Genomic DNA, 13,461 nt, shown 5'->3' with positions numbered 1-13,461 from the left:
TGAGCACTTTGATTCATTTACAAGTATCATTTGCTTAGCTATGCTCAGTTTAGTTTGTTAGATATTTACTGCAGTAATTAAAGCCTTCTGTTTCGACTTTTACTGGGAGGTGGGGTATACATTGCATTACCTTTGCATTCTTTCATTTTCCTTGAATGCAGAAGCAAAATTATTTATATGTTAATGTGCAATAGCACTCTTGCCTAAATAAATCAATGATGTTCCACATCCAGTGTTGTGTGGTACATGGCATCGTTGGAGATTGGAGTACTGTCAGTCACTTCAGAAGAGATAGCAATTTTTACTCTCTGGATAAATTATTTAATCAAGCAATTATAACATTTGAGTGCTGAATTTGCATAAGAGAATACTTCATATCTGCATGCATGCATACTTTCATATCTACATGCGTAATATGACATTAAGGAACATAATGTTCCCTGTCCAAGACCATTCTGTAAACCAGATACACTTCCAGTAAACCCATGGAGAGTAATTTTGTAACAACCCTAATTTTCTAAGCAGACTTAAGCACGTACGTCTGCTTTGAATATTAGTGGGACCACACATACCTTAGCGCAGTATAAGGCATGCACCGTTACACCCACTAGGGAGCAGGTGCAAAATGTTCATTCAAACATATATATGCATACTGTTTTGAAAAACATAAGTATGCATGTAAATCATTTCCCCACCCCAACTGTGCCCCCAGAAACACCTTCTTGCAGGACACACACAAGTGCACATAAATTTGCTTCCATGCGTACTTTTACCCATACAAACCCTGGGGTACATATCAAATAGCCCATGTATCCACATAAAGCCGCATTTTATGAAATTTAATGCTTTTGAAAATTACTCCGTTGAAGTAGAAATTGTCAACTGATTTTGCATGTCTTGTACCTGCAGATTGTATATACAACTTACTGACAATTATGACTTTCAGAAATAATTAATAGTACAATATGCACATACACACATCCTCCTCTTAATTCTTTTCTGTATTGATTTTATTTTTTTAATTTTTTCTTTCCATGTCTGAGTTATATATATTTATATATATATATATATATATATATATATATATATATAATTATCCCTTAAAATTCTTCCCCAGTTTGCCTCATTATATTTTAAATGGGTAATTTTCCTAAGCAAATAGGGCAGGATTTTTAAACATACGCATACGGGGCCTGATTTTTAAAAGCATTTACTTGAGTAAAACTGGGCTTTATTCGAGTAAATGCACTTTACTCGAGTAAGTGGGTTTTTGAAAATTGCTACAATATATGCCATTGAATTGTCCATAGGATTTACTCACGTAAATGCACTTTACGTGAGTAAATAGCGTTTGAAAATTGCTACAATAGTAGTTACATTTATGCGCATAACTCCTTTTGAAAATTACCCCCACGGGGTACATTTGTGCGTGCTACCCGGCATGCACAAATGTAGGCCTGATTTTATAATATCTTCGCGCAGCTCCTAGGGGAGCCATGATGGCTTTCCCCGTTTCCTCCAAGGCTGCTCCGAAATCAGAGCGGCCTCAGAGGGAACTTTCCTTCGGCCCCCCCCCCCCCCTACCTTCCCCTCCCTTTCCCTATCTAACCTGCCCCTCAGCCCTACCTAAATCCCCCCTACCTTTATTTTGTAAATTACACCTGCCTCTGGCAGGCGTAACTTGCGCGCACCGGCCGGCTGCCGGCGCACGATCCCCCGGCACGGATGCTGTGCTGGAGGCCTCAGTCCCACCCCCGCCCCGCCCCTTTCACAAAGCCCTGGTACATATGTGCATCCCGGGGCTTTGCGTGTGTCGCCGGGCCTATGCAACATAGGCTCGGCACACGCAGGAGCGGTTACACGAGTAAATCCTGAGGATTTACGCACGTAACCCTTTTAAAATCCGCCCCATAGTTTTAAAAAACTTTTTCATTATTAGTATCCTGCGGTGACCAGACAGCTGTGAGTTATCAGGGCTAGAACCACTTCAATAGGATTCCATTGAAGCAGTTCACAGTGCCAGAATTTTGATTCTTTATGTACCTATAAACTGCTTCCTCTATCCTAATTAGACCACCCAACGGTATAAGAACATAAGAAATTGCCATGCTGGGTCAGACCAAGGGTCCATCAAGCCCAGCATCCTGTTTCCAACAGAGGCCAAACCAGGCCACAAGAACCTGGCAATTACCCAAACACTAAGAAGATCCCATGCCACTGATGCAATTAATAGCAGTGGCTATTCAACAGCAAGAAAAATTGTTACATATTTAAGAAAACTTCATATGGTCAACTAGTAAAACATATATCAGAGGAACTGGACAAACACAAAAAATTCTGGAACCACAGATTGATCAACTTCCAAGAATACCAGGCCTGTCAGAACCTGCAGGTTAAACCAATGGGGGTAAGATGGCAACAACAGCAGTCTTTTTTCAAAGTATATTCTGTATACTTCCCCATCCAGTAGTAGGGAAGGCAATTTTCAAACATGTTTGAGCAGGTTAATTGCTGCTTTACCCTCAAAAAATGGACTTTCTGAAAGCCACCTTTCTTATATGCAGGCTAAAGCACGCACACAGGACCTCTATGAGTGCCCTTGTCCCCCTGCAGTGATAGGAGACATTTCTAGGGTGGGATTAGGAAGGGGATTGCACTGCCATTAACTTTTGCCTTTCCAAAAGTATGCATGCTTTCTTTTCCCTTTAAATATCCTACTTGCACAAATTAGCACATGAAAATGTGTACCCGTAGTTTTTTCAGGATAATTTTCAAAAGGAAACTCTGCACATTCTTTCCCTTTGAAAATTGGTGTAAACTCTGCGAGAAATCGATTTTTAATCCATGTGGGCTGTTACAAAAATTACCCCCTATAAATATTCAACTTGACCATGCTACTGCTCTCTGCTTCCAGTGTTTCCTCAAGGGGTCTTGTAAAAGCTCCAGAAAGCTTAAATACCATAGGGGTAGCCTGTAATCTTTTTTTATTATTTGTTCTAGCTGCATTGATGTGTTTTGGTTGATTGCAATAAAGACTTTGGAGGTAATTTTCAAAAGCATATATGCATAAAAAATGTGGTTTTAAGAACATAACAACATGCCATACTGGGTCAGACCAAGGGTCCATCAAGCCCAGCATCCTGTTTCCAACAGTGGCCAATCCAGGCCATAAGAACCTGGCAAGTACCTGAAAACTAAATCTATTCCATGTTACTGTTGCTAGTAATAGCAGTGGCTATTTGTTTTTCTAAGTCAACTTAATTAATAGCAGGTAATGGACTTCTCCAAGAACTTATCCAATCCTTTTTTAAACACAGCTATACTAACTGCATTAACCACATCCTCTGGTAACAAATTCCAGAGTTTAATTGTGCATTGAGTGAAAAAGATTAGTTTTAAATGTGCCACATGCTAACTTCATGGAATGCCCCCTAGTCTTTCTATTATCTAAAAGAGTAAATAACTGATTCACATCTACCCGTTCTAGACCTCTCATGATTTTAAACACCTCTATCATATCCCCCCTCAGCCGTCTCTTCTCCAAGTTGAAAAGTCCTAACCTCTTTAGTCTTTCCACATAGGGGAGCTGTTCCATCCCCTTTATCATTTTGGTCGCCTTCTCAGTATCTTCTCCATCGCAGTTATATCTTTTTTGAAATGCGGCGACCAGAATTGTACACAGTATTCAAGGTGCGGTCTTACCATGGAGCGATACAGAGGCATTATGACATTTTCCGTTTTATTCACCATTCCCTTTCTAATAATTCCCAACATTCTGTTTGCTTTTTTGACTGCCGCAGCACACTGCACCGACGATTTCAATGTGTTATCCACTATTACGCCTAGATCTCTTTCTTGGGTGGTAGCACCTAATATGGAAACTAACATTGTCTAACTATAGCATGGGTTATTTTTCCCTATGTGCATCACCTTGCACTTATCCACATTAAATTTCATCTGCCATTTGGATGCCCACTTTTCCAGTCTCACAAGGTCTTCCTGCAATTTATCACAATCTGCTTGTGATTTAACTACTCTGAACAATTTTGTATCATCTGCAAATTTGATTACCTCACTCGTCGTATTTCTTTCCAGATCATTTATAAATATATTGAAAAGTAAGGGTCCCAGTACAAATCCCTGAGGCACATAAAGAGGTTTTTTGAAAATGATCCGAAGGGTTGTACACATGGAAGCAATTTTGGGGTAGATTTTCAAACCACGGCGTGCATAAATCCCAGAGTTTACGCGCGTGGCTGAGCCTTATGCGTGCCGGGCCAATTTTCAAACGCCCCAGCCACGCGTGTAAACCCTGGGATTTGCTGCTGTGCCAGGGGATCGCACGCTGGCAGGGTGCCGGTGCTCGCAAATTGTTCCTGCTCAGAGGCAGGAGCAAAAGGTAAAATAAGAAAATTTGGGGTAGTTAGGACACGGATAAGGGTGAGTGCAGGATAGGGGAAGGAAGGTTAGGCTAGGGAGATAGGAAGTCCCATCCCAGTCCGCTCTTTAATTGGAGCAGACTGGGGGGGGAACTGGGGAAGGCTCCGATGCGTCGCCGTGAATATTTGCTAAAGTTGACCCCGCACTTGCGCGCGCCAACCTGGCATTTTATAACATGCGCGCACCAGTACACACATATTATAAAATCGTGCGTAAATTTTGAAAATCTACCCCTTTGTGAGTACTTTTTACATGTATTGCAAAAAGGCTTTCCCACCGGCAGAGTTGGGGCAGGGAAATCATTTATATGCATACTTTTAATTTTTGCAAGTATATACAAACATTTTTACATGAACATTTACATCTGCTCGCTAGCAGGTGTAAATGTACACACCCGTATCACACTATGGTATGCGCGGTGCCACTGATTTTCATATAGGACTTATGCAGCTGTTATAAAATTGTGCTCTTTGTTATAGACTGGTGATGCTTCATGCTGGTCCTGAAGGGCTGCAAACTGGCCTTGTTATAAAAGTGAATCATTGAGGATCTACAGAGAACCAATTCTGTTTGCAGCCCTCTGGGACTGGAGTTGATCATCCCTAATTCAGATGCTGCTAAATATTTGTTTTCATGTTTCAGATACTATCCCAGTTACTTTTTAGGCTTGTAGTTTTGTTTTCCCTGTCTTGTTTCTTCAGCTTTCTTCATTCTAAGGTTTATGATCCAAAAGTGATCCACAGAAAACTTGTACAGGGGTTATGATGAGAGGAAACTCAATTAGAATAATCATGAGTAAAATGCAGGACTGTCAGGTTGCAAGGTTTGTGTTTTCATATAAAACAAGTTGCAGATCTGGTTGTGCTTGTGCTATCATTTTAAAGACTGAGGCATTTTGCTTATAGAGTACAACATTCACCGAATACAAACCTGAAGCAAAAAATTGTTCAGAGCTGTAATCTTACAGTGTCTTGATAGTACAGTAAAACACCTGCATTTGAAAGTAGATTGACAACTTCTGCATGCATTCATGCATCATTGCTGAGCCTGCAGGTCAGCAGCAGCAGTCTTGTCCTCCCATGGGAAGTTGACACTTCACGACCCAAATTACATTGCAGTGGATGGGGTGTTGTATGAATAACATAGTCCATACAAAATAGTGATGTCAGATACCAAAGGAAATTATTAGCAACATAAACTAGAGCACTAGTTGTATATAAGTCCATTAAATTAAATTCTTATTGCTGCCTAAAATGGAGACAAGAATTAATTTTAAAGAATGTGTATAAACCTGAGGCTCTAGTTTATGTGGCTAACATAGTTCAGACAATAACCCAGAGCTTTTCACACGATGTCAATCTTTTGCGACGCTGCACCACCAAAAATATTTAGGCAATGACCTTCATAATAGGCTTCCTCGTTAGGGCTTTCGCCTATTCAACTCGGCCTTATGCATAATCATAGGTCATGATGTTAGAGATATTTTTTTTGAGAAAGTTTTCTTTTGCAAATTAAAACGGATAAAGTCAATGACTATTTCAAACTCTGACTGGCATTATTCCATGTGTATAATCCATCATTTAAATGGTTGGACTTATCTGGATTGTAGCGCTTTTTCAGTCAAAAACCATGACAGTGTTCACAGTGCTGACCCGACACGGAGCCGTGTTTCGGACTGCTTTCACCATCTCCCAGTCCTTCATCAAGGGTAATAGTTACAGTTGTCGAACAATTCAAACATGGCGCTTCAGCGCTTCAGCGTTTTTTAATGGGTAAAAAAACGCTGAAGCACCATGTTTGAATTGTTCGACAACTGTAACTATTACCCTTGATGAAGGACTGGGAGATGGTGAAAGCAGTCCGAAACACGGCTCCGTGTCGGGTCAGCACTGTGAACACTGTCATGGTTTTTGACTGAAAAAGCGCTACAATCCAGATAAGTCCAACCATTTAAATGATGGATTATACACATGGAATAATGCCAGTCAGAGTTTGAAATAGTCATTGACTTTATCCGTTTTAATTTGCAAAAGAAAACTTTCTCAAAAAAAATATCTCTAACATCATGACCTATGATTATGCATAAGGCCGAGTTGAATAGGCGAAAGCCCTAACGAGGAAGCCTATTATGAAGGTCATTGCCTAAATATTTTTGGTGGTGCAGCGTCGCAAAAGATTGACATCGTGTGAAAAGCTCTGGGTTATTGTATGTATATTGTTTGTTCCCAACACTTTTCTACAATAATATCAAGTCCCACTCTAGTTATCTTTAAGTAACATAGTTCAGAACCATCTGGTAATTGTATGGTGTTCACAACAAACCACTATCCTTATAGCTTCTTGGATTTCTGAAACCATGTGTGAAAGAACAATGGAGATGTTGATTTTGCATTATTCTAGTGTTTTGTACAAGGCTTGTGTATTAATGGCATTTCTTTATTAAGTATGTGCCTGCTCCCTGCATTGTTTTTGCATGAATTGTTACTACTGAAGCTCTGAGAACTATCCTCAAAGTAGTGTGGATACCCTTAAATTGAGGATAAAATAATTATTAGGTCCATTTTATTGTCTTCAGTGCTTCTTACACTAACAGTTTTGCAAACAGCTCTCCTTGTAAATTGAACAGTCCTCTTTTGCATAGTTAACACTGAAACATGATCTTTTAAACTCAGTACTGTGACAGTTTTAATGATCTACCAAGCCTGCCCAGTTGTCTCTGTCTGTCGTGTCATTGCAGACTCTGTTTAATCTCCATTCTTCCTTCTCTTCTGTGTCCGTCCTAAGCAAAGCCTGAATTCTGTCATTGTTTTGGTGGCCACCACCTCCTGTAGGTGATTCCAGGCATTCACAGCACTGTCAGTAAACTACTGTTTTTCTCATATATCCTCTGCGCCTCTCTCCTGTCAGCTCTCTATCATAGTCCTTTGCCTATCAGCTACTTCTGTGGAAAATGCTGCCTTTTTTTGAGGCCTTGTGGAATCCTGTCGGACATTAGGATCTTTTTACTGACTCCCTCTTTTCCTTCTTTGCTTCTAGAACATATTTTGAACTCCTTAAGTTTATCTGTGTAGTTTTTGTGCTTCAGGCACCATACTATTTTGATTGCCCTTATGAACTGCCTCCGCCGTTTCAGAGGGTAAATTTTCAAAGTCATTTCCATGGGTAAAAAAGTACCTTCCCTACGGAAATGGACTTTTATAAAATTGTGCTTTCCTAAATATGGGTAAACTTGCATTTGCAGGGGCCTCTATGCGCATAAATTTACCTGCAGTGACCAGAGGGGTGGAGGTGGGAGCTAGGAAAGGGAGCTGGGAGTTTCAAGTATGCAAATGTTTTATCTCGGGGGGAACACTACCCACACATTAACAGGTGAAAATGTGTGCAGGTAGTTTTTCTGGGACAATTTTTCAAAGTGAAAGTATACAGGTACTTTTGCTTTGTAGATTGGTGCAAAATGTGCAAGTAAAAAAATAAGTATCCACAGACTTTGTATTTAAGCAGTTCAGCTTTAAAATCACCCCCTCGCCGTCCTTACAAAGGTGTGGCCTCCAAAACTGAACAGGGTACCAATGATCTACTGAAGGTAATTCTGAAAACTATTCCCATCCCTCAGAGAAGCCGTTTGGCATAAAAAAAAAATGTTGGCTGATTTCCACTAGGTGTATTTATAACATTAGTAAATAGTGACATGCAGCTTTTGAACGGTGAACTCAATTAAAGAATAAGGAAACAAAATATTGCATTTTTTTTTCCTTTTCTGTGTATCTCTGCTCCCTGAAGGTACAGTCAGAGAGGATTACGGAGCAAATTTTTTTCCCAGCAGGAAATCAAAAAGCATCCAGGCAGGAGAAATGAGTCTACCATATGTTAACTGAACATTAATTGATCCTTCTTCCTGCATCCCTCTGAAAGCTTGCAGAAAGGACCTACCCAGTGAATTTTGAAACCTAACCGGTTATGTTTGAATACCCAGATAATTTTAACGATTATCATCTATATTAAAAGTAGCAATTCCAAGTTTAAAACATATGAGTGAACTTGCCAACCCAATCCCTCACCCCAAAGCCCAGTGAAAAAAATATCAGCCCTTTGTGGCCAATCCCTTTAAAATAATACTAACAAAACGTTGGCGGCCTCTAGGCCCGAAAAGCATCCCACCCCATCCCCCCAGAATTAGCCAAATAAAATTCAAAGGAAGGCCACTTTCTCCCCTCCTCCCCCATCCCTGTCCATCAACCCAACCTCTCCCCCCATCATTGGAAGCCCCTAATTGGAAGCTCAGAACAAATATTGTCCAGCATCACTGTCAGAGCAATAATAGATGTTCCAGGAGCTGGATTATTGTTCCAAGATCCCGGCTGTTGTAAGGGGTTAAGAAGGTTCTGGGTGAGGCAGAAGATGTCAGTTTGGGTTGATTAGTGGGGTGGGAGAAGGAAGGAGGGAGGCTTTTCTGGTCTATAGGTCCTCATTTTGCTACTATTTTGGTGGTTGTGGTGACTTGCAGGAAAGGGGTTATTGGCTGCAAAAGGCTAACATTTGTTTAAACTGGAATGGGGAGAAGGGGGAGGGTGGACTGGTTTGGTAGGCCCCCCTTATTTTTTTTTTTGACTTGAATCAGTACTTAACTGGCAATATGCTTTTTAATATAGCTGGTTAACATTTAAGTTATCTATTAACACATTCCCAAATAACTTTAATCCTGCTGTTGGTCACGTCTTCAGTTAGCTGAATAATTTATTTACGTAACTTCATGGATTGCCTCTAAATGCCTCTTTATTATCCAGATAAAATTTATCTGGATAATGACATAAAATTTATCTGGATAAGTGCTGATGACATTCACAACTCGGCATTTATTTGGATAATTCAAAACTTTTATCTGGCTAAAAATGCCTTTGAATATTGACCTTTACAAAATCTAAATTTTTAATAAAGATTATATTTTGCTCCTGCCTCCACTTTTTCTTTCCCTTCCTCCCACCAAACTAATTCCCAAAAAATACAATGTTTTGGAGCCCCAGCATCTATGTATATCATTCATTTCTATGTACACTGGTTCCTTGCCATGTCAAGATCACAGCAGCTACAGTGTCAATTACGGGAAAGGTAATGTGAGGCCCTCAAAACACGATGCAAAAATGTTTGGCTGATCAACCTTCTATTGCAGATTTTGGGGAATGCTTTCCTTTTAGGGAGCCTTGAGGAGTTATATTGAAAATATAGGAAACTCAGTTATTATTCAAGAACAGCAACATCCTTGGTATCCTCATTATCTCAGTCTCTCAAATAATGAAGAGTGAATGGTATAGAAATTATATATGTTAAAAAAAAAAAGATGAATTTTCACCACTGGAGGCTATCTTCTTATCCGAGGCTGCAGACAGTCACGGTGATGTACAGCACCTTCCCAACCTGAGGGCTTTAAATGTCTCCTCTGTAGGTAGGTATAGTGATAATGCTTCCCTGGCAGAAGTGATGGATGCAGCAGCGTTGGTCTTTTTTTTCTAATGTGCACATGCATAAGCTCCACAGTCTGTAAAACTGTATCTACAGATGAGGTTAAATTACCAGGACCCAGTTGAAAACAAGGCATTTGTCTTAATCTGGCTTTCCCAGTCAACAAATTTAATTTCTTTTTTATGATACATTTTATTGGAATTGAACTCACAAATGTAATTATTATCATAAAGCTGAGTGGTTCAGACTAGTGAAGGTTGATTTGAGCAATATTCCTGTTTAATCAGGAGGCAGGCTATGATGTAAACTTGCATTTTTTTTTTTAATTTTCAGAAGTATGCATACAATTTCATTGTACTTTTAATAATTTTTTTAAATTCAGGGTGCGTCCATTTTCTGCCAGTATTGTATTTAATTTTAAAACCATAAATAATTAGCAAAAGAGTTCCACCCAGAAGTAATCCAGCCTACTTTCCAGAAGGATCCTGCACAATCCATGCATGTGTATGGATCGTAAAAAAAAAAAAAAAAAAAGACACCTATCAAAATGCTCATATTCTTCCTGCCATATCCTCCAAAATTCATGTCAATAGGACACTAAACAGAAGAGTTATTGAACTGGGAACACACAAACTTCTACCTCCTATGACTTATTTCCCTTTGAAACATACACTAAAATCTACAGTTGGTAGGTTCAGATGGGCCATTTCATCAGAGCATGGAGGAGTCTGATGGATTTGGGTGGACCAATTACTGTAATTGTCTGGATGGACTTAGTCATCTTTCTTTTTTTTTTTCTGACTTTGGATTATCCTAATGACATTTTTTTTTTAATCTCAACAAGGGTTTTTAATTACCAGCAAAAAATGAATCGGCATATCATTGTAGTCTATTCAGACCTTTTTAGCACAGAAATTCCTTCTGTGAATTAGTCACAATCCATTTGGTTGAAATTCAGGGTATCAATTCCCCATCAATGTACTGCTTCAGTGGTTTAACTGTTCAAAGTTTCTGCTCCTGTTCTACTTTAAAGAATATCATAAAAAATATTACTCTCACACCAAAATGCTGTCTTGCAATAGCAGGTACAGGCATTTACTATTAATTATTTATCTGTCTGGGTTACAACTCCTGAAGAAAGGACATCATGCACTAGTAAATGATCCTTTTATTGGCAGATTGTTTCAAGTTTTCTCTTGATAGAGGATCTTTATTTTAAGCCGAAGATGGGTTTCAACCAGTAGTATACTAGTAAATAAACCTGGCAGCTCTCGAGGGCGCACTCTTTTTGTGTGTGTGTGTATGTGTGTGTGTCTGTAAGGCAATGTGGACTTCCACTGTGGATGAATGAAATCTCATAAGTGTTAGTGTGGTATATGAGCCATGAAATTTACAGCCCTAAATACAGTGACCAGGAGCAGATTCACTCATAATATTTTAACCTGAGCTGCCTTGATATTACCCATATTACTTATTATTTCTTATCACTTCTAATAGCAAGGCTTTTCCTGCTTTAACACTTATTTCACACACATTCCCAGCAAATAATGTCATTACTGCAGTATGACCTCATAAAATGAACTCGTCTGTCACCTTATGCTAATCTTTCCTCATATGTAATTTCTTGTTCAGGTTCTCCATTTTTTTATTTCCTTACGGTGTATATATAGAGATTTATTTTTTATTGTTTAATTTTTTATGTAGATAAGAATAAAGATCTGCACTCTTTAAATTTGCAGTTTACATTTTAGCAGGCTCATCTTTTGAGGTTGGTTTATGCTTTACTTGTGGTTTGGATGGGATAGTGCTTACACAGTTGAACAGCATAGCAATCACCAGATTTCTTTGGCACCATAGGGGTGGGAATGGCTAAGTAGGAGATCTTTTCAAGACAACACTTTGCCTTGGTAAAACTGAGTTAAAATTTAAAAAAGGGCTATAATAATATTTTTGCTCATGTTGTCTCTTGTCTAAATGTATATTTTTCATAGCATAATAGTGCCACACCAAAGCAGTGGTTGGCAATATTGTTGCCTCTGCAAACATGTTTGGAGGAATTTCCACAGCTTCAGATGAATGAAGAAATCCCCGTTGAAGTGTCTGAAAGGCAGAATATAAATTAAATTAAATAAAGAGCTGGAATAGTTTTTAGGCTGAATATAAAACACTTATACAGCTTATTCAGCCTTCTTTGATTATCCTATATTTACATGTTTGATTATGATATTCAGATATTCCTGTAGATGTTTATATTATTAGCCACTAAGAATATATCCAGCGTATTATTTTTACTCCCAGAGCTTATCATTCAGATTATAAAACAAAAACATTATTTGATTTAAAGTAAATTAATCTTTGACTTGTATGTGCCTCCTAGTTCTAAGTTTTCCATCTATCCTGAACTTTTGATCTCATAAATTTTGTATGACCCCACTGGGTACTTTATATAAGATTATCAACTCTCCTTAAGAAAGAGAACATCCCTGGCCCTTCACTTCTTTTTGTGATCAAATGTTTTGGTCTTCTTTACAGTAGTGTAATGTGTGTCAACATATGAGAGCCATTGGACTCAGCCAGTCCGCACCATTGCCTCTGTCTTCAAGATTCAAGCTCTGGCAATGACCCTTCCTTGCATTCCAAGGCCCTAATACTGTTCTTTTCTGCTGGATCTTGCTGGCTTTCCTTGGGATCCTTGGGAAAGTTGGGAAGCCAACTTTCACAGAGCCACGTATAACGTGGCTCTGTGAAAGTTGGCTTCCTTGTTTCCCCCTTTTTCAGGCAGAAGGGCATATGTGTTTCTATATCAAAACCTAGGACCCTTTCATTTCTTTACAGCATTTCTCCTCTGCCCTCATCATCACCCTCTCTGTCTGTCTCAAACATAGGTTTGGTTGTTTTCTTGTCTGTCTGGTTAATGTTTTTTCTATATAGAGGTGATTAAAATTATAAAACATTTTCCAGATTGGACTTTACCACATCTTTAAACATTAGCAATATTGCTTCCTTTTCCCTTTAGCTGATTCATTCTTCTCATAAACTTAAGAAACTTTGTTTTCTATTTCCACTGCTTAATACTATTATGCTATGTTTAGTATATTGTTAATCATGAAAGCTAAACCTTTCTTCTGATTTGCATGTCTCTGTTATTTTAGAAGCTGCTTGAGTATTTATGTTCCCCAAGTAAATACAATCTTGCTGCCAGAGCTCCCTCTAGATTGGAGTTGAGTCTGGAGTGGTAATGAGATGTGAGGCTTTCTATAGGCCCTGGGTTCACTGACGTCCTGCCCCACATTATGCTCTCCTAGCAGTCAGGTCCATGAATGGCCATAGAGAACAGCTTCCTATACTTTCAGGAAAGAGGTGAGGCCTACAACCATGACTCAGCCCCCTGCTCCTGTTGATGATCTGCGCAATAGGGCCATATTTAAGCATGTGTGGTGTGACTCCTTGGGGTCCCTTCAGTTGCCTTACCCCTCAGGCCACAGGACCTGGTGCAGCTGTACCTATCACAACTGCCTAAAGAGGGCCTGCAGCACCCCACGTTTTACTCTGTACCTGTTAGAA

General features: G+C 39.2%; 1 protein-coding gene across 1 annotated transcript in view; it reads left to right on the top strand.

Annotated features, from left to right (window-relative positions):
* CACNA2D2 (calcium voltage-gated channel auxiliary subunit alpha2delta 2) overlaps positions 1 to 13,461 on the top strand; it is a 1,734,543-nt gene that overhangs the window by 78,270 nt on the left and 1,642,812 nt on the right. The gene's annotated exons all lie outside the window — the stretch shown is intronic.

The sequence above is a fragment of the Rhinatrema bivittatum genome, chromosome 4, assembly GCF_901001135.1.
Source record: "Rhinatrema bivittatum chromosome 4, aRhiBiv1.1, whole genome shotgun sequence".
NCBI classification, from domain to species: domain Eukaryota; kingdom Metazoa; phylum Chordata; class Amphibia; order Gymnophiona; family Rhinatrematidae; genus Rhinatrema; species Rhinatrema bivittatum.
Note: the sequence above shows the minus strand (reverse complement) of the source record. Positions and strands in the feature narration are given on the sequence as shown.